The sequence below is a fragment of the Hypanus sabinus genome, chromosome 3, assembly GCF_030144855.1.
Source record: "Hypanus sabinus isolate sHypSab1 chromosome 3, sHypSab1.hap1, whole genome shotgun sequence".
NCBI lineage: Eukaryota > Metazoa > Chordata > Chondrichthyes > Myliobatiformes > Dasyatidae > Hypanus > Hypanus sabinus.
Genome location: NC_082708.1, coordinates 117545442 through 117567805, shown reverse-complemented (window position 1 = coordinate 117567805; position 22364 = coordinate 117545442).

The window sequence follows — 22364 nt, the reverse complement described above, 5'->3', positions numbered from 1 at the left end:
TAACCCTCTGTAAGATTATCCTTCAGCCATCTATGTTACAGTGAGAAGAAACACAGTTTATTTATCCAGTCTTCCCTTATAAATAAAGCCCTCCATTCCAAGCAACACCCTGGTGAACTTCTGTTGTACTCTTTCTAATCCACCCAGAACTGTACACAATACTCCAAGTGCAGCCTGATCAATGTTCATACAGTCGATCTATACTAAGCCTCAACTCATTTTGTGTGCCTTTTCCGCATTATGCAATTTTTTCAAAAAATATATGTATTTCCACTGTCAGTACTTCTAATGATCAGACTTCCACGATTTTCTGATGCAGGAAATTCCTCAAGAAGAAATTTCTACTCACCCTCATTTTCAACAGATAGTCCCATATTATGAATTATATCCTCTTGCTCAAGATTCTCTGAATATTAAAATTATTGAGTGGGTTAGTCACATATAGATTAGACTAGGTAAGGACAGAACATTACATTCCCTAGTGAAATTATTAGTGATCATATAGGTTTTTAGATCAATCCACTGGTTTCATGTTTTATGCTAGTGCAACTTTTTTTCAAATTCTAGATTTAGTTAATTTCTCAGCTGCTAAATTCCAGTGGCAAGATTCATACTCACGTCTCTGGATCAATAATCAAGGAGTTTGTGTGCTAGTCTATTAGCTCAACCACTTTGCTGTCATGCCACAAGTGGCTGAACCTCATATGTAGGACCTGGTGTAGAGTAAAACATCATCCAGGAACATAGGAAATAGAAGCAACAATACGCCATATGTCCATTCAAACCTGTTTTGCCATTCAATAAGGTAAAAGCTGATCACTGCACAGGTTTACCTTCCTGTGTTATTACTATATCTCCTGGCTATTTTAATCAAAATCCAACACTTGACAACTGAGTGTCCTCAACAAATGGGTCACCACTTGTTCTGAGGTAGAGATTCCAAAGATGAACAACTCTACATGTAAACAAATTCCTCTTTACTTCAGTCCTAAAAAGCCTATCTAAATTGCCATACACAGTCTATGCATTTTTGATTCAGTCTCTCCAACAAAACAGCCTCTTGACATCTGCATTGCCAATCGTCATCAATTTCAATTAAATCTAGTCTCATTCTTCTAAACTTCTGGACAAAACTTTTTCCTTCTTGCTTTATTGAAGTCTTCGTCACTCTCTCACAACCGCTCATCCATCACTCTAAGCATGTAGACTTAGATGCACAGGCTGAATAGACAAAGAAGGGGAGGTTGAAATTTAGTAAAGAGGTACAAAGTGATGCATTTTAACAGAAAGAATAAGGAGACAAAAATAAACTAAGTGGTTTTGTTCCAAGGTATATGCAGACATCGTAGGGCTTTTATCCATAAATTCTTGGAAGTACCTAAACAATTTGAAAGAATGTTTGGCAAACTATATGGACTCTTTGTTTACATAAGTAACATTGGTTAGCAAAGCAGGGACATTATATTTCAAGTATAATTAAATGCAGGGTAGGTCACAGCTGGAATATTGGATCCAAACCAGGTCATACATCCTTAGGAAAGATGTAAGTGTTCTGGAGAGGAAGCAGAACAGATTTACAAGAATCGTTTCAAAGCTGAGGATTTTCAGCTCATAGGTTAGACTAAAGAATCCTGCAGTTATTTTCCTTGAAGCAAAGAAAAGTTTGAGAGCGTGAATGGAGATCATGATCAGCATTAGTTGTATAAACAGAGGAGAAATTTTCCCTTAGGAGAGCGAGCAGCCTAGGCAAAAAGTAAAACAAGTAGTAAATGACGAATTTTTTACTTAGATAATGGTTATGGACTGAACTCACTGCCTGTAGTGGGGACAAGATGATGGAAACGGCATTAATTAATACCTTCAAGATGGAGGGTATTTTACAAGGATATGGAATAAAGAGTGAGTGAATAAAACTGAGGAGATATCTCTGTTAGGAGTCACTATCATTTTCTGTGCCATAACAACCATTTGTTTTATCACCCCAGGAATCAGACTTGTAAATAAACACTGTGTTATTTCCAGGGTTTGATTATCTCCGATGCGGAGGCCGAAACTGCCCAAGTACACCAAATGCAGTTGCATCAAAATCCTGTGTAATCTAAACAAGACTTACTTAACATTTTATTCTAACCCACAGGCAACAAAGGCCAATATAGCCATTTGCATCACTCATTGCATGTTCAGTTTTGGAGCTTTCTGAAATCAAGACACTCAGATGCATTTTCTCACTATTTTGAAACATAATTTATGTACTATTCTTCCTTCCACTTTGCTCCTCAACATCTTCTCATAATATACTTTGTCTGCCTTCATACCATTCATGCAAATTCTCCTTGACTCTTCCTCCACTCATTTTCCCACCTACTTTCCCATTGTCAGAAAACTAAGTGACATTAAGTTCTCTCTTTTCAACTAGCAACTGCCTGAGGAAAATGTGCTAGTTTCTCCTCTTTGCTATCTGTTCCTTCTCATATGGTACAGCCAATCTTGAGGGATGGGGTAGGGGGAGGAGGAGATGGTGTCAAGATTGATGGAACAACCTTTTATATGGCGTTGTAGAAGCATAACAACAAACTGAATATAAACTACATTTTTTTTTAAAGCTACCTTACATAAAGCCTTACTTCAGATCTCCTGAACAGAAGCTCTTGAGAAGATAGTAAGGTGTCAAAAAGATTCAGAATGCATGTCGAGAGGATGAAGAAATTACAGTGTTGCAGATTTATTTTTGGTTCATCCCCAGCAGAATTTTCAGTTGCCTGTGCACAAGGACAAATACTAAAATGAATGAAACATCTATAGCAAATTTAGACACTTTACATCACAACTCAAGCCCTTATACCCATGGGTACAAGCAGAGCAGTGTATCCAGCCTATCCCATTTAGGGATTCTCAGCAGCTCTTTCCACCAGCAACTAGCTTCAAGACTAACAGGAATGTTCTCTTTCCAGAAATCACAATCAGTCGCCTAATTTTGTGGCCCCTCCAATTGCTACATCAGGACTTACCTAACAGCATCAACCTGTGAGACAAATGCTCCAAGGCTGATGTTTTCTAGCTTCTTGTGAAGACAGATTAAGCAACCTGCAAGCTCTTTGTGCAGACACAGCATGATCAGACAGCACTGAGTCTGGATTAGGGAACAGGTTTGGACTGAAATCAAAAGCCCCTTCTCTTTTCTGCCTGATTTGAATTGGTATTCCTTAGTGATGGGTGGAGATTTTAATTTTTGGCTTGATCCTATATTAGACCGCTCTTCAAGTAAAACCCCTGTCACTAATAAATCAGTTCTACTTTTAAAATCTTTTTTATCTCAATGTAGTATTCTTGACGTGTGGCGTTTTTTACACTCCCAAGAAAAGGAATATTCATATTTTTCTCAGGTTCATCATATGTACTCTTGGATTGATTATTTTTTTATAGATAGAAACTTGCTTCCACTGGTACGATCCTGTGATTATAAGGAGATTGCTTTGTCTGATCATGCACCTGTGCTTCCGGCTTTAAGATTACCTGCTTACTCTGTACCAAATAGAAGTTGGCGTTTTAACTTATCATTGTTATCTGATAAAAATTTTCTAAAGTTTTTGGAAAACCATATTACTTTTTTCTTTAAAGAAAATTTTAAAGGAGATACTGCTGGTAATATAGTCTGATATACTTTTAAAGCATATATTCATGGAGAAATTATCTCTTACTCTACCTATATAAAGAAAAAAGCTGACAAAGAAAGGTCTGACCTAGCAGCGATATTAAAAGATCTTGATCAAAAGTATGCTGTATCTCCAGATCCAAGTATATATAATAAGTGTATTGAAATCCAATCCAAGTATAATCTTCCGCTGACTTACCCAATTGAATGACAGCTGTTGAGAGATAAAACTCAATTTTACATTCATGGGGATAGAACTGGTAGTTTATTAGCCAATCGCTTAAAATCTTTTACAGTTAATTGTCAAATCACAGAAATTTTTAAAGATAATGAAACTAAGATATCCGACCATTCTGAAATTAACAACGTATTAAAAGACTTTTACCTTAAGTTGTATCAGTCTGACTCTTCTTCAGATGATATCTATATGAATGCTTTTTTCAGTAATATCAATATTCCTACATTGTCTGCTGATAGTCTAACAGAGTTAGATCAGTCTCTTTCCAATGAAGAAGTGGCTGAGGCTATATATGCTTTACATTCTGGTAAGACCCCAGGACCTGATGGCTTTCCTGGGGAGTTTTATAACACTTTCACTACGTTACTTATACCTTATTTATCTTCTGTTTTATCAGAGTACTTTAAATCAGGTAAACTCCCTCAATCTTTTTGTGAAGCTTTTATTTCTCTTATTCTTAAAAAAAATAAAAATCCAGCTGAATGTTCTTCATACAGACCAATTTCTTTATTAAATGTTGATGCAAAAATTTTATCCAAAATCTTAGCTTGAAGACTTGAAAATATTCTACCATCCATTATATCACATGACCAGACAGGATTTAGTAAAAATCATTACTCACATTTTAATATATGTTGGTTATTGAATGTGATATATTCACCATCCAAAAAAATATCAGAGTGTATATTATCCTTAGATGCAGAAAAAGCCTTTGATAGGATTGAGTGGAATTATCTTTTCAAGACCTTAGAAAAGTTTAATTTTGGGCCTAATTTTATTTGTTGGGTTAAATTAATCTACTTGTCTCCTACCGCTCAGGTTATTGCTAACTCCCAAATTTCTAAGCCCTTTAAATTACAGCGGGGAACTAGACAAGGTTGTCCTCTTAGTCCTTTACTTTTTGTTTTAGCTATAGAACCCTCAGCAATAGCACTTCGAGAATCTAAGGACATTTCTGGTATACTAAGGGAAGGTATGTCTCAAAAATTTCTTTATACGCTGATGATATTTTACTTTTTATCTCTAACACTGAAACTTCTTTACCTTTGGTTCTTTCTTTAAACTCCCAGTTTAGTTCTTTTTCAGGATATAAGCTGAACCTACATAAAAGTGAGTTATTTCCTTTAAATGACCTAATGTCATCAAATGCCAAATTTCCGTTCAAAGTTGTTACAAGTCAATTTACATATCTAGGTGTAACAATTACTAAAAACTTCAAGAATTTATTTAAAGAAAACTTAAACCACTTATTGAATTATGTGAAAAAGACCCTTTCTAAATGGTCCCCTCTTTCTTTATCCCTAATTGGCTGAATTAATTCGATTAAAATGAAGATTCTTCCTAAATTTTTATATCTTTTTCAGGCCTTACCTATTTTATTCCTAAGACGTATTTTGATTCTTTAAATTCAATTTTAACCTCTTATATTTGGAATAATAAACAAGCTCTTAAATTCAGTCTTAAATTCGAAACAATCTTTTTATGATATTTGGGGACCCTTCCTAAATTACTTTTCCAATTTATAAAGTTTAACAGTGCACAGACTTTTATGTATATTTTTATCTTCTCTTCTTAAGTGAAAATGTCTTTTTTTCCAATTATCCATTGTCATCCGTCAGTTTTTTTCTTTGGTAGTTGGTAGGGGGTTGACTTTTTTATATAAAAAATTTATTTTATGATGTATGACTTATCTTTAAATTTTTGATTACAGAGTGGTGTACCTTTATGTGTTATGCTATAACATTTTGATCAATTTTATTACAATATATGAATGTACACAAGTTATGTTAAGATGTATCTATGTGTTGCACTCTGTAAATCTTGGTTTTATCCTTCTGAATAAAAATATTGTAAAAAGAAAAAGAAAAAAGAGATGCCCGAGTGACTGAACGCAGCATACAGAGCGAAACTACAAAGTTACAAAACTGATGGCGAGGAAGCTATTCCATCGGATGAGATTACATGCATCTTTCATTAAAAGTGTGATCACATGAAATTCATTTTTTTATTTCACTTCACTGTGGCAGAATCAGAACAAATGAACCAAACCAGTGATCCGTGGCAATGGAAAGGAAGGAAGTTGTAGTTCTCCACAATCTTCCATAAGTTTAAGAAACTGCAAAGCACTTTCTTGCCAGTCAGTTACCTTCGAAGTGTACTAATTATTGCAATGTGGAAAAGACTGCAGCTATTAATGGTGAAGTTCCATAGACTTCCACATGATAAGAATTGTTTTTGTTATTTTGGATGAAGAATATGTTTTGACCAAGACCCAGAGAAGTTAACCTACCCTCCTCCAAAACTGATCACTGGATAGTTCACACCTACCTTAAATGGCAAATAGTGCTTTGGTTCATTGTCACCTCTAAAAGACGACACTTCAAACACTGCAATGCTAGTTTACATTTCCTGCTGATGGCTGGAATGGGACTTTAACTGACAAGCTTCTGGCATTGCATCAGGACCGTTAGCTCCTGAGTCAAACCTGATGCACCTATGTTTAAGTATAGTGATAATCTTTGAGAGAATATGTTAATAAATGTCCAAATCTTGCGGACCTTGGACTGCAGACTCAGGACATGAGTATAATTCCCTTTTTTAAAAAAAGAAGCGAGGAATTGTGCTGTTTGCAAGTAAGATTGAAACGCTGAGCCCTTGGACCCCCCCCCCCCCACCCCCACTCTCTGCTATGCTGCTGGCAAATGTACTGTCTCTGGAGAATAAAATTGAAGACCTCAAAGCAAGATTGTAGTATCAGAGGAACATCAGGGACCACCATGAACTTTGCTTCGCAGAAAAGTGGCTTACCTCCACCATCTTGGATGCAGCACTGCAGCCCAAGGACTTCACCATCCACTTCAAAGACAGGGCAACTAAGTCTTTTAAAGTTAGAGGAGGCAGAGTAAGTATACCTAATGATATACTCTCAGTCCTACACATGGCCACTGCTATATCACCATCAAGAGCACTTACTGTGACATCCTCCATCCACACTTCGGAAAGTCTGATCACCTGACTCAACTATACAAGCAGGCTATAAAGACTGAAGACCAAGAAGGTATGATCAAGGGAGGTGGAGGAGAACTTATAGGAATGCTTTGAGACTTTGAGACTGGATAATATTCAGGAATTCATCTTTGAATTTGAATGGATACACCACAGTTGTCATCGACTACTTCAAGACCTATGTGGATGAGTGTATGCCTTCGATAATATACCGGGCATACCAAAACCAATATCCATGGATGAACCAGGAGATTCGTAGTATACTGAAGAATATATCTGTGGTATTCAAGACCTATCTAGAACTGTATAGGAAGTTCAAGCATGACCTACAGAAAGCTATTTATGAGCAAGAAAACAATTCTGATTGAAGTTAGAGATGGAATTGGATGTATATCTGCTCTGGCAGGGTTTGCAGGCCATTATTTCCTGCAAGGCAAAACTTAACACCATGACTGGCTGTGATGCTTCACTTTAGATGAACTCAATACTTTTTACACACACTTTGAAAAGGAGAATAAAACTACACCTGTGTGAATCCCTGCACCATCTGGTGACCCTGTGAACCCTTGAAAGGCATCAGGCCCTGATGCTGTACTGGTAGGGCTCTGAAAGCCTGTGCCAAACAACTGGCAGGAATTTTCGAGGGCATCTTCAATCTCTCACTGCTGCTTTCGGAGGTTCCCACCTGCTTCAAAATGGCGAGAATCATACCAGTGGCCAAGAAGAGTAGTAGGTGCTGCAACAACGACTAATGACACTCACAACTACTGTGATGAAGTGCTTTGAGAAGTTGGCCTTGGTCAGAATCAACTCGTACCTAAGCAAGGACCACAGCAATGAGACTACAGTAGGTGCAGTTTCACTGGCTCTCCACTGGGCCTTGGATCACCTGGACAATAGTAATATCTACATCACGTTGCTGTTTGTTGACCACAGCTTAGTGTTCAACACCATCACAGCTTCAGTACTAATCAACAAGCTCCAAAATCTGGGCCTCTGTCCCTCATTTTGCAACTGGATCCTTGACTTCCTCATTGAAAGACAACCGTCAGTGCAGATCAGAAATAAGATCTCCTCTTCTCTGACAATCAACACTGGCACACCACTGCTCTACTCTCTCTACACCCTTGACTGTGTGGCTAGGCATACAGTTCAAATGCCATCTATAAATTTGCTAGTGTCACAACTATTGTTGGCAGAATTTCTGATGGTGACGAGGAGGCGTGCAGGAGTAAGACAGATCAGCCGGTTCAGTGGTGTCGCAACAGCAACCTTGCACTCACCGTCACTATGACCAAGGAATTGATCGTGGGCTTCAGAAATGGGAAGTCAAGGAAACACACACCAGGACTCATTGAGGGATCAGCAGTGGAGAAGGTGAGCAGTTTCAAGTTCCAGGGTGCCAACATCTCAGCAGATCTATCCTGGGCCAACACCCTACATATTGATGCAATTGCAAGTAAGGAAAGACAGCAGCTATTATTTCATTTATATTTCATTATGAGTTTGTGGGACTTGGGGTGTCACCAAAGACTAGCAAATTTCTACAGATGTACCATGGAGAGCATTCTAACTGGTTGCATCACTGTCTGGAATGGAAGAGCCATTGCACAGGATCAGAAAAAGCAGAAGGAAGTTGCAAATGTTCCATCATGGACACTAGCCTCCCCAACATTGAGGACATCTTCAAACCAATGCCTCAAAAAGGCAGCATCCATCATTAAGGACGCCATTATCCAAGGCATACCCTCTTCTTATTGCTACAGGAGCCTGAAAACACATCATCACTATTTTAGGAACAGCTGCCATCAGATTTCTGAATGGATAATGAACCCATGTACACTACCTCAATGTTTTTCTCTTTTTTCCTCTCTTTTTCCATTATTACTTTTTATTACGTATTGCACTGTATTGCTGCCACAAAACAACAAATTTCATGGCATATGCCAATGATATTAAACCTGATTCTGATTTGGATTCTGATTCTCTGTTGTGACTCCAGAAGGTGAGGATCAGGGATCTAGTATCTGTGTGGTTTGCTTGTCCACAATAACCTTTAATCATACACAAAGAAAGTCCATTGGAGATCATGCTCTCAAAGTATAAACCCATACATTCCTCCTAGTGGTGGGAGACATAAAATGAAATCTTAAGTCATGAGGTCTCCAGGTTCATTTTTGTCTGCAACGTCTTATACATATGCCCATTGTTTTGCCTTGCGATATTTGTCACCGCTAGGCACTGGAACCCTGAGCAACTAGGTGTTCAGACCTTTATGAACACACGGCAATGTAAAGGAAAAACCGAACGCGTTCAATTTGTGAGAGGTTGGTCCAAAGAGTTACATTTTCTGCAACCTGCGGACAGGTTAAAACATTTATACACTGGAGACCACTCGAAGCGTCTGAAGTGCACAAATGTCATTAACCCAGCGCTCCAGGCCAAACAAAAATTATGTGCATAAGTAAATAAGGAGAATTGGCAGAAATTGCAGGAACTGAGGGGCGCAGCGAGAAAAGCGTAGAAAGGAAGAAAACTAACCGCAATCTGGCAACTTCACTCGTTCCCATTCTCAATACCGGAGCCCGTCCTTGTCAGAACACCAAAACATCAGCGTCCGAGAGGATCTTCTGAACCAGGATGCGAAACTGTATTTCTGGTTTTTTTTCTGGCAGAATTATCCCGTTATGATGACTCAATAGGGTTGAGGAAAAAAAATAGTTTATCGTGTGAATTTCACAGAAACTATCGGATTGTTTTTGGTTATCGTTCAACTTCTATTCGACTTTCAACCTAATTTTTCCTGCTTTTAACGTTCCTACTTTGAGACGTTCTAATGTTATTTTTCTATTTTTATTTTCTGATTTCCTTTTTCTTCACATGTCTTCCCTCTCACAACTTTAGACATCCGTCTTTGTTTTTCAGCTATTCCCGTCATTGTTCTGCCACTCTGCCGTCTATCGTTCAGTGGAGGTCAAAGTCTCTCCGAGTTCTGCCGTGCTGTGGGGAGATCAAGTGAAAAGATGTGGAAGGCAGAATATGACGTTCACTTTGGAGAATTTTAAAGTTTTTTTTTAATGGCATGCCTTAGACCATGAACTTGCCTTTTCGATTTGCACCATTGCCCTTTTGCAAATGCAGTTCTTTCTTTATTTACATCAAACCTTTGTAAAGATTGCTGAAGCAATAGTTTTTTCTCTCTGATAGCGAGGGCTTTCTGTTTTCAAAACGAGTAAAATTCTAGGAAGAATTATGGTAACAGCTCAATACAAGATAGAATCACCAAAGTATTCTCCGCATTTACTGATCATGTTTGTCATGAGTTTCAAGATGTTTGATATCTACAAGGTGTCGAATTTTCGTCATTGCTGGAGGAGGTGGGGGGGGGGACGTCGTTCTCTTCAAAATGTATTGATTGGCGGGTAGCTCTTGGTCACGATCTTTTGACCGTGTCAAATACACGGCACACCAAAGGAAATTAAGATTTTTAGATGTATATAATATGAGGACACGGTGACCAACTTATTCTAATGAAATAATTTTATAACGAGTTTTATTTTAGAACTGATTAAATAAAATTATTTCAGTTTGATATGATGAACAAATCAGCGGCACTTAAAATCACGAAGGAGGTTAATTGCAAACAACGCTCCGCTGTGATGTGCAAAGGTATCACCATGATTTTGCCAGGAGAGTTATAGATAGCTGAAGGCAGCGATGGAAAAGTATAACTCAGTCTAATGGGCGCAGTAAGTAGCCAATCACTTTAACATCAGAACTTTACAGCCGTCGAGTAGACCAATCCACTAAAATAGTCAAATATGAAACTTTATCTCTACATTCTATTTAGTGTTCCTGCCACTACTGTTACCACCACTTCCTCTTCGCAGAAGATTACCATAAATGCAATTTTGAAACATGGAGAGCGCTCTTACCTAATTCTCATATTGTATTTAACTAGTAAAAAAAATCTTAATCCTCATAGAGGCAGGTAAAATGTCCGATGTTTAAGTTACCTTCAAAGCCTCGTGATTTGAAGCACAGCCACCGTGCTTCTATGCCTTATGTACTGTATAAATCTTTAATCAGGCATCCGGCTAATTTGTTGCCATCGCACATTTGAGATCTACTGAATACTTTACACAACTTCTTATTAAATAACAACTCAGCCAACATTCAGGTCTCCCTTTGTCAGTTTAAAGATTAGACACCACTGAACTTCTAGAATTTTGTAGCAATGTTACATTACACATTTCAAGTGCTTAATAACGTGGCGTGAAATGAGAACTCGGAATGTGATGCGTGGAAGACCGAAGAAAACTTTAAACAGAAGATTGCATCTGTATCTGCTACACTGCGAGGTTGGGACTGCGACAACGAGCATAGGAAATCAAGACAGGACTCATTTTAGTTCCTCTAGCTTTAGTACAATTCAGGAAGGGCAATTCCAAGACCAGAAACGGTTATGAGCATGCGGGTGTTAAATGAACACAAAGCCCAGTGCACTTTGTGTTAGAACAAAAACAACGTGTGATCTTAAAGACTGGCAAAGCTGAATGCAATCATCTCATGACGCCGTTGGGGTGGTATTTGATTCTTTTAATGAGGCCCTCTTAATGTCAGCTTTTGTTATAAAACAAACGTATTTCATGGAAGTAGACTTTAAAGCCAAACATTGGGGATTCTGGCAGAATTCTTCAAAATATATTGTTACTACTTTTAAAATATATTTCCAAAATTGCAAACACGAGGAAATCTGCAGATGCTGGAAATTCAAGCAACACCCACAAAATGCTGGTGGAACACAGCAGGTCAGGCAGTATCTGTAGGGAGAAGTCATGTCGACGTTTCGGGCCGAGACCCGTCAGGACTGAATTCCAAAATTGTATCGATTTGTTATCACAGTTGCGTGCGAAGTCCACGTTTAAACAATTTGATTAGCTCTCTAAAATCCGCCTGCTTTTGTTTTTGTCTGACAACATGATTGGGAGGATAATGGGTCCTTCAGTGTCTACAAAATCTCCTTGGAACACTTAAGTAAGAGTTAACTTCCAAGATACCTGCCAACTTTTTAGAGGGAAATAAGTAGACAACAAACATAGACAAGCTTGGCCGGCCAAGGAGATGCGAACTATCGATGTTCTTGTAAATAATGAAAATGCGTAGATGGCTTCAGTGGCGGTAGGAAAATTGTCTGCTCTTTGTTCTCAATCTCATCATGTCAAACTCAGTATTAGCGAACTTGCACTTCAGTGTGATAGTTCCGCGTTGAAATCAATAAAAATATTTTAATAAATAATTATAAAGCAAGATCAATTGCTTATTTTACTAAAACATCTCGTCAACTAATTGCATCCCAGTTATTTAAAAAATTCCAATGAAACCCGATGTGGGCATAAGCATACACAAGTAGACAGTACGAAGAGTGTATAATAGACAGGTGCAAAATAAATAAAAATAAAGAAAAGAATTACAAAGTCGCGATAGCAATGATTACCGGCGATATATCTATAATAAGGGGAATCCTTCATAATATAATATTACGTTTATAGACATGTTTTCTGAACCATTTAGAGAACAGGAATGAGCGAAAAAAGAAATGTGAGTTACAAGAGGTGAATACCCTGCCGAAATAATAAATAACGCTACATAGCCCGTTCGTCTGATTGCTCTTCCGCCTACCATTCAGATGCGGTGACATTTTGATGTAATTATTGCCTAAAAAGTCCTGCCCAGTGTCTCTTCCCCATCCCCTTCGCTGTCCTCTGCTTTTGCCCAAGGCCATTGGCATGGAGAGGATCATTTGCTACCAACTGGGCTGTTTGATGAGGGCCTGACCCAGCGACTCATCCATCAGCACAGCATGTTTTTTTTTATTTACATCTGTCTTTAGCATTCTAATTACTCTGTTTATTACTATAGCCTAAAGGAACACGTAAAAACAAGGGAACCGGAGATTTCCATAACAATAAAGGTTCTCATATTTGCTATCTTCCAGTGTTTGCTGCTGTAATGACCTATAGATGTCCTTTCAATAAATTAGCCATTAGAAGTCATATTGTGCCGTTAGGTTATTGACTACGCATGGGATTATATAAAGAAGGGGTACTCCATTTAATTGAAGGAGAATGTTCTTATAACTAACCGTTTGAGAGGATCTCGCTATCTAGTCCAGATAGCTTGGCTGTGATTTCATCTTTAATCAGAGTATTTTATCTCCTGTGGCTTTCACCTTATCTCTAGTTACATTAATTTTGTAGCTTAATATTCCTTTTAGTGTGTGCAACCATTTATTGAGTTAATCTAATACCAAGTGCATCCCACTTAACGTGATAGCGCTGTATAATGTTCGGAATTTTTCGTTTAATGAGGCATAATTCAGCTCCAATAAGGTCCTATCTCTGTCTTATTAATGGAAAATCTTAATTGCATTAATAAGAAACAAAATTACGACGGGTTAAAGAGCAATGCTCTCCAACCCCGCCTCTCTCATAAGATCAATGCATAGTTAAAAAACGGTGCGTCTGTTTTGTTTCATTTTCATTCTTGAGTGCCTTAAGAGTAAAGAAAGTAAACATGAACCATTTCATTCATATGTTGGATTAACATACAAATTATGTTATAGGGCGGGCGGCGGAGATTAAAAGTATGTCTTTCCAAGTCTGTTTTGCAACTTTCTCCACCTTTTGACTTGATATATACATTAGATTGGAATATATCCAAATGAGTAAAATTCTTCAAAGTTAGGCAGTTTACATAAGTGGAATCTATTGCTGAATTAACCAAACATTTGAGATGCCTTCTATAATGTGTTTTAGGGATCAGTCATATTTCGTCAGTTGGATTCGTTTTTAAATTATGACAAAATATGTTTCTACTATATGATTTTTAATTGTACTGTCATCGCCAGATGTCGGTATTCATCGTATCCATGTTGGCTATTCTGAGCAGTCATGTCTGTGAACGTGTATCTTTTGCCAGTGGGTGAAAGGGTGCGTGATTGTCCTGTTGAGGTAATGTGTATCTGTCAGTAAATTCAGTGTGCTGCGTGATGACACCGGGGTCCAAATTAATATATGGATTCTTTCCAATTGTCGGTGATAATTTATTGTCCTTTGTGTTGCCATATGAGCAACTGATAGATAATGTAATAATGTCGACGTAATTAAGCGAGAGCAACTTAATCATCAAATGGGAGCAGTTCTGCTGTCCGTCACGCAGCTCTTTGGGCTTCTCCGCGTTGAGTAATCGCTGAGCAACCAGCAACCATCCAGGGACGATTTCCCAGTTACAGCCAGAAAGGGCCCCGCTGCGCACATTTCAGAAATGGGAGGAACAACTGGAAATAACAAAGGGAGCCCGGGAAGGCGGGAGATGTGTCTTCACAAACATTAATACTTACCAACAGAGCCAACTAGAAAATAGGCTGTGAGTCAGATGAACCTAGGCAGATTCAATTCACATCAAATGAATTTGTGGATTGCTTTCTGAGAAATTAATGACAATTTTATTATGAGCTATTTGCCACAATCTACAAAGGTGTCACGAAAGCGTGTCCAGCTAAATAATCCATTGCTTTTATGTGCATAGGCACCATATTGAGTACCAAATTAACTTGCTTTTATTTTCAGTCCCTCCCGCGATCTTCAAAGTTCTCGTACAATTTATTAGGAATCATACCGAAAATGCAATAAGAAAAGCAAATTATTTGCAAAAACTGGAATTCATACAGCTTGGATATCTATACCTGTTGCGGCAAAGAGAGCATTTCTTTTGATAAATAAATATAATATAGTTCAAAGAAAGGTAGAATAAAATGTATTAACTTCTTTTAAAATTACTTTCTGAATCTCGCAGCAATTTTGCACTCTTCGCTGTATTTCTGTCTATGAACTGCATATGCTATGGAGGTTTTAGAAAAGACAGTGTATCGAGTCATTCGTCCAAACTCTCATCTAAATGACATCAATAATGGGGCCCACACTTTAATGAGCTCTCAAGTTTAAAGACTTGAAGGATATTAACAAGCGCCTTGACAAATGGTGCTTAGAACCACATTAAAGACAGTGCTAATGGAGCGCATAATGACGGCTAATTTTCGATCAGATATAAATTAGAGACCCAACAGTTATTTGCCTAAAGGACTTTATGTAAATGATACCGTTCTGTATAAACTGAGGAGCGAGTAAAGCGCTGACATACTGGCACTCCTTGTGGAAATGATTAATAGATCTGCGGCAGAGTAGCTGACAAGGAGCTGCACAATATACACTCAATACAGAATATACACCCATGCACAAATCAAATCCTAATTTAAATTATGATGATCCCTTGCTCTTTTCAAAGACAATCCCAAGTAGCTTTGAAAATACATGTTGTGGAACATTATAGTAATCCTGACGGTGTTTGCTTCTTGTTGTAGACTGTACGTCTTTATGGGTGCTGTTAAGTTGCACTGAATATTCTAGGCAGGCTGTACCTATATTGATCTGAAACTATATTAATGTGTTAGCTGTTATAATTCTATAGAAGAGTCCGGAATGGAGCGATAAAGGTTAGTACTTTATCCATTTGTAACGTTGGATATGAAAAATGGTAGTTCCACAATTTATAAAATAATTCTTCTTATCGAATTACGATGTATTTATTGATTATGATTACAAACCACGCAGTGGAAGGGAAGGATGAATTAAAAGCGCGAATATTTTATCTCTTCAAACATATATATGTTGGAGATCAGACCTTACATCCGCCGTTGGATTGATTTTTTTTTTTGGAACAGATTTCCATAGATGCAGTGGGACATTTCAGGAAATGTGCACTGTTCAGTCATTCTGACGTATGGAGGGGGTAGTGCATTGTTACTTGGCAATACAGTATTCGTGTTGGTCTTGATCTACTTTTCGGCGCAATTTATAAAACACAATTTCAAAGGTAAACATTGTCTGTACTAAGATTCATATCCGGATCGGTCCTGAGCACGTGTATCAGCGTCTTTTATTCAAAATTAAAAATCTATTTAACATCGGGTTCATTGAATAAAAAAGCAGATTCTGCCTGTAGTTGATCATCATCTGAAATGAACATTTATAGCGTTTACACTGCAATGGACTTGTTGATCAGATGGTGTTTATAAAGTAAAATACTGAACGTGACATTTAGGGAGATAATCGAAAGCGTGGGTCAAATAACGCTGTTTCTTTTCTAGCTTATTAGCACTTGCTACCAATTAAATTCCCGACCTAAATTCGACCAGACACCAATAATGCAGTGTTGCCTTTAAACGTAATAGTAAACTTGTTTATATCTCGTATTTTAACATATAAATATTTATGTAGCCCCTCAAATATAGATATTATTTAGTTGACAAAACTCTGATCATCATCAAATACTGAAACAGTGAATATAACCGATAAAAGCATTCAATCATAAACATGTCAGGGTGCAGACATCAATAGCGGTGCAATTCAACTATATCATCTCATGCTAAGCTCCACCCCCATACCATATTTGTTGAAAACTAATAGGAAATACTTAGTTTGTTTTCATTTTATTAGACTGATCTTGATGAAAACATTCTTTCACTGACCTCCCCAGATTGTCAGTGGTACACTTTACATTCTATAGGGGCGAAATTCAAATACTTTATGTATACATTAAGTATACAGAAACATTAAAGACCCAAACTATAATTCTGGTTTCATGGTAAAAACTTCCAGGTGACTTTAAATATACAATCTGAATCACTATTGTGTTCAGCGGTATTAAGTGTTCTGTTTTATTTGTTTATTTTCCTACAGTGTCCAGAAACGGTGATACAATTCCTGTGAAATAACCGGCAAATATCGCGTTGCAAGGAGAGAAATGTGTTGTTGTCTCAGAAACTGAGGGCCCGCCGACAACATGGAAGGTATTGTTCAAAAGACACATGAACGCGGTGCGGAAAATTCACAAGGGAAAAGCTCGGACAGGCATAAAGGTGCACGGCAGATGCATGCCCATCTCAGCAAAGGAAGTGACAATAAGGAAAGAATAGACAGACAGACAGACAGATAAACAGACATACAGATAGGTAATCTGGACAAAATTTGGGAAAAATGTGAGAACGAGTATATCTGAGCATATAAATGTGAGCATATTATAACAGTTGACAAACTAAAGTGACCTGGAGACGAGACTTCTTTGATTATTCATTTGATGCGGTTATATTAGGCTACAGTTTGTAAATAAATCCTTTGCGAAATACCCCGGAAGCTAAAATATGGTATTGAAATGAGCTGTCCTTGGAAAATTGCGAAAACGGGTTTAAGATTAACGTGAGGCTGTATACATTCTCTGCATACCTACTGGAACAACAATTGCAGATGCTTTTTTTTCAAATGGTAAAAATTATAACGTTGCAGAAGGAACAGATTTACAACTCTAGCTGGATCATTACAACTGTACTCCAATCATAGGAATCATGTATTAAAGGTCACCTACTCGATTAAACAAAACAAATACTCCATGGAATAACAGGAAGGTACCTCCTTTGGATTAGAATGGGCGTGATATTCCTCCAAGTCACGATTTAGATGTCTGTTATTTTGCTTTTTTAAAAGATCGTTATCATTTGGTAGTCTTGTTAGACTGTGTATTGTTTAAATTGCGTACCTAAGAAGGTGTTTCTACGCGCTATCTTAAGAGATTTTGCACAAAGTAGTCATTAATGCATACAACCTGTCAGTTTAAATATCCACGTTGGACTGCAATATTGGTTGACTTCCTATTCATTCGTACTCGCTACTTATAAATACGTATAATCTTGAAGGTCGATCCGTATTTATTTCCGGAACGTTAAACCCTTTAGTTTAATGCGTATATAGAAGAGGTAAAATGTATTAGCATTAAATACTACCGCGATGATCCCACGCCAATTCCGATTTTTTCTTTGAATGCACAGTATTATTTTATCTACTCACCCAAAAAGCATTGCTTAAAATACAATTACACAATGGACGTTTTTCCGCTTCACTCGCGTCCCATGCCCGTTGATTTCTGGTTGAAAAAAAACACCACTCATTCTTATATCACTACAACCGATTAATATTGCATTAACGTATTTTTTTAAAACTTCCAAAAGCACGATATAATGCCACCTCTATACCAACGCCATTTATTATTAACGAAAAGGTAATTGGAGACCTAATGTGTGGCGGTTTAGAGCTGCTAGGGGACAAACATTCCAAAATAGCGTCTGGGTTTCATTTCTAAAGATAACGTATTTGGGAGGCCTGTAAAATTTCAACTTTTATTCTATAGTTCTGTTAATTCAAGATTAAATGCTGTCACGTCTTTGAAGACAGACGGTTGCTGTAAATGTACAGTTAAAATATTCTCTTGCGTCCCAAGGCAGTGTTCCACCGATCCCAGACTTCATTAAATTTTTATCAGTACCAACGAATATCGTCATTTTTTAAAAAAAATCCTTCGTTATTGAAGAAAAAAATATCTTCCCTAATTATGGATTGCAGAGATCACAGCAACTCACGCAGGCATTGGGCATTATATTCCTTCCATGAAAATTATTAATCAAGAACAATACAACGTATGTAATATTGGAAACACGAGATGTTCCACGCTAATAAAATTATGTTCCATTTGCGTGATTTAATGTGTTCGGAATGTCCTGTTTAATATAAGCCGGTATACTGTCAAAATGGAAATCCTTAGTCTTCCATTGAAATGATAAATAAACGCAGGCATATTTTGATTTGAAAACATCCAACCAATGTTGGAAATGAAAACATGAAGGGAACTAAATGCAATCCCAGTTCGCAGTACTCTCATTCAGATTCCTCCTCCCTCTTAAATTAACGGAGAATTTCCTCACTCGGGAGCTGACATGTGACTAGATTGAGGATGTCAAGCAGAGACGCGCACTATGCAAAGTTAATTTTAATTCCCGGTGAGGATTTCAAATTCCAACTCTCTGTGACCCAGAGTAATTAGCTCAGATAACTAATGATTACTTACTTATTCGTTGTAATTATCTGGATTTCGCTTTTCGCTGTGTAATTTATTAATCCCCGTAATAGCCTTTTAGTGAATGACTCATTTAGAGGGCGAGGTAAAGTTTAGATTCTTCTCCCGCTGCCTGTTCAGCGGTTAATTTGACATAAACTACATCTCCGCCTCCCACCTTATGATGGCACTTGTATATGCCTGATTAATTTGAATTATTTTCTTGGCATTTCGGTTATTATTGTTGCATTCAGGGTTGTAGGCCTCAGACAGATTTGATCAATAACGATTAAGCATTATTTATAGTTTTAGTACAGTATTTCAAACTCATCAGTGTTAACAACCCAATATTTAAAATGCAGGCGTTTTTTACTCCTCCCTCGCCACAAATAAAAACAGAAGACATGACAATATAAACAGTCGATTGCAAAATAAGAAAACAATAGCCGATTGGGGATGGGGGGGGGGGGGGAATCTGTGATGGTGCCACCCCAAAATAATTGCTGATATAACTAAGTTTCGAACTGCAACTCTTTTTACCAGACTTCTGAAGTCCCAATCCGTCTAATATTTGTCATTTTGCCTTCATATTGCCCATATTACCTCAAGGCGAGTACGAATGTTTCATGTTTCAGAAAAAGTTGGGAAGTTAAATGCAATTGTACGTCCGTCACTTAAAGAAGGCGATTTAAATAATTTCTTCCTTATGCCATCAGGTTCAAATATGGATGTGTGTCATGGCTTTTCAAGGTATTATAAAGATAATCACTCATTCAGAATAATGAAGCTTTAAAAAAGTTGTAGATGACATAGTTATTAGTAGGCATTAGTCGTTGTTGCTCAAGTCTTAGTTACTGTTGCTTGGATCTCCAGCATCTGCAGATGTTCTCCTGTTTGTTGCCCAGGTCTTTCCTTGTCATGTACAATGTGGCGATTCATTATCCACAGGATAAATGGAGAGATTCAGCTCTGTAATGGACATTGGGAGGATAACTGGAAATACACAGTTACGTTTTATGTCCTTTCAATTGGAACTTTTACACCTTTCCGTAAAAGCGTTTTTCCTCTGATGTAATTAACAAGATGCGAGTCCTTTTTACTGCCCACAGCTGTCACTTGTTGTGTATGCATTGTGAACACGATTCATTATATTTAACTGATAATCACTCCTGGGCCTCTTAGTATCTGGAAAGGTAGTAGTTTTGCAACTTTAGATGAAACCATAGAAATATCCGTTAGAGACTGGCTAATCTGTACATTTGTACTATGTTTTTTTATCAGTATTCAGGGCAGATGAAAATATTTAACAAAGCCATATCCGAAACCTATACTGTACTCTTTGAAATGCAAACAAACTAAAACGTATTTCTTTCCCTTTTATGAATGAATCCGGAATAAGCAGGTTATATTGTGGAATAAAAAAATAAATTCTCCATTTCATTATAGTCAAATTGATACACGTTTTAAAACATGTGCTCATTTTTATATGTCGACTGTATAAAATGAGATCAGCATGTGTTTATTTTTACTACTCTTCCTTCGTCAATCAACAAATGCGGCAGTGTGTAACAAAGCCTAACAAGGGGGTCGTGAGCCGCAACGCGTAGCACGGCTCCTGATTAACATAACTCAAATGAAATACAACCACTGTATTCAAGCGATTGTAAAAATTAATTGTAACTATTTACACTTACATGTCAATGTATCTGTTAATGGCTCGAAGATCAAGTTGGAATCATTTGGGTCACTGAACGGTAAAACTTGAAATAGGTATAAACACTGGTTAGGTGAACCGATTAAATAATCCCGTAGATATGAGCATGCACGCAAAGTGGACTGCTTCCAGTTTTACGGATATCAATCACGCTTTTGGTGGTGCCTGCTTAATAGAAAGGAAAGAACATGCTGCAGCATCATCTGTTCTTATGAGAAAGATTCAGTCTGAGACACATTCCATTTGAACTAATACTGACTTTGGGGCCCGCCTCCCAGCACTCGCTCACTACCAGCAAGCCTTCAGATCAATTCCGCTATCGCTCAATTAACAACTTAATGTTCCCTTCAAAGCAATATTTAACTTCAAATAATTTGTTTAGATAATATGTTGAATAGTGAATGGTCATTCTTTTTCTAACCATGTTATGAACATAGTACATTTGCAGGTACCAACGGAGTCTTGCTATGGGGAATTGCGTGCTCTGGTGTAGTTCAATGTTTAATTAGTCTACAGGGGAATAAAGGGTAAATAAAGTAATTCTGAACCGAACGTACTAATCCTATTATCATTTGGCATTACTTGAAACCATCCAACATGAATAGTGATATTGTTAGTAAATACTCTACTCCTGGAAACAGCCACTGCATTCCCAACAATAAAAGATAGCCAATTTCATATGCACACTGGATAACGCTGTGTGGAGCATAACTCTCAAAACTACACTGAAAATGTGACGGATTGTTTGATTTGGTAAAATTACGCTGCCTTTTAGTTACAGTGGCACAACGCAAAACCTTTCGAAGCCGACTCTAGGTGGCATTGATTCCCTGGTCTCCGGACCCTACTCTAACAACTTGCCATACTTAAAAGATCTAAATTGCATAAACCCCCGCCGCTTGTATTTTTTTTATTTGTTTGTTTTTACTTGTTTCATTATACATCTTACTTTCTTGTGCATTCGAGGTGCTGCAAATTTGGTTGTACGTATATACTGGAAGAGACTCCTGGCTGACAGTGTAAGAGCGCCGAGCTTTGACATCTGGCAGCCTGGAGCTCCTGGGACAGATCCTTGTCTCCAAAGACTCCCTGATTGGAGTCTAATAGAATATTTGCAATCTCTCCGAGGTACCTTTTACCCGTTACTGGCAATACAGGCATTAAGTGCTGAAGCATTAGCAATAGAATCATGTTTCTTTCACCACGCCACAAAATAGCGCTGGACCGTAGCCTATAAACACGCGTTTATGTGATATTTTGTAAAATAGTTTGGACCATTTTTAGTTGAACCAATACTTTCAGTTCGTTTATTTAACTGCTTCTTTACAGGTTATAATATGTAACGTATGTTTAGAGTCGGATAATAGCGAAAGAAATCGCATACAGGGCTTTCTGCAAACCTTCAACACAGCACCATTTAGCAATAAAGATAAACGATGAAGTCAATAGATTACCTTTTATTTTAAAGATGTGCATAATCTTACATGATCAGATAAAGTAAAGAGTACAATGATTTTGTTTTACTTTATGAGAGCTGTGTGTGTGTTTTTTTAAGTTAGGAGCCGATGGGTTTTAATTCAAAAACACGATGGCTTACATGCTAAGAAATCAAAACCCATCCTGATAAAGCCACCTACATCTAGAGATAATTAAACGAATACCCAAGAACACGACTGCAATGAAGACATACAACACATATGTCATATTCTTCTAAAATGATTCAACTTCGAAAGAATGTTAGATGGATTTGC